Source organism: Entamoeba invadens (genome assembly GCF_000330505.1).
Source record: "Entamoeba invadens IP1 unplaced genomic scaffold scaff_1105074726209, whole genome shotgun sequence".
Lineage (NCBI taxonomy): Eukaryota > Evosea > Mastigamoebida > Endamoebidae > Entamoeba > Entamoeba invadens.
The window spans coordinates 45,299-46,333 of NW_004440269.1; positions in this window are offsets into that span (position 1 = coordinate 45,299).

Sequence of the window (1,035 nt, forward strand, 5' to 3'; positions counted from 1 at the left end):
ACTTTCAGAAAACTCACCTCTAATCTTTGTTGTACCGCCTTTTGTGGGGTTCAAGTTCTTCATTTTTGATTTTAATTCTGTGGAGCAATTACCTGAAGGCAATGACTTCCTTCAGTTTGGGAAAGAACTTGTTGTGGTTCACATTTTAAATTAATTATACCATTAAGCATTAGAAAATGTTGTGAAGTTCTATTAAATTAAAACAAATAATTATAAACCAAACAAACTTGATTTATTTTTCAAATAACAATTGTGTTATTATAAATTGTTTATAATAAATCTATTTTATTATTATAAATCTATTTATCAATTATTTTATTTTTGATTGTTTTTTTTCGTCATTACAAAATGTTATAGAAAAAAAGTGTTAACACTTAAAATAACACCCTTATTTTTGTTTTGGCCTGTTTTTACAGTGATATTAATCCAATTTTTGATGATTTTCGTTTTTTGGCTTGTGTATTGTTATGCATTTAATATAAACTCTAAAAAAACGGAAATTTATTTAATAACCTCGAGATTTCCCGATTTTTAAACCACTTGAATTTTGTTCAATGATATTTCAAGTGTTAAGAAATGATAACAACTCGTTATTATAATTAATTAATGAATTAATTTATCAAATGAATATAACAAATTTAACATTTTAATTAAAAGAAATAATAAAACAATAGGAAATAAATAATTACTTAAAAAACTCGTTAAATAAATACCAATTACAAAATCCTATAAAAAACAAATAAAAATCATTTTGAGTGAAGTGGTTTTTAGTTTGAAATAAGAACTGTAAAAATCCAATGGACTTTCTCCAAAACTTTATTTACGAATACCTCCCAGGCACAAAGAACGTTGGATCTGAATATAGCATTGATGTGAGTGACATAAAATTTACCAAATTCAATAAATTTGGCGGGTTTGAGGTATCCAACAACAGTAAAGTAGATCACATCTTTGGCGACTTACACTGCATAAACGCAACAAACGTATTTGTTGAAGTGAATGCGACAAAAAACAGTTTTCATCCAAATCATCACA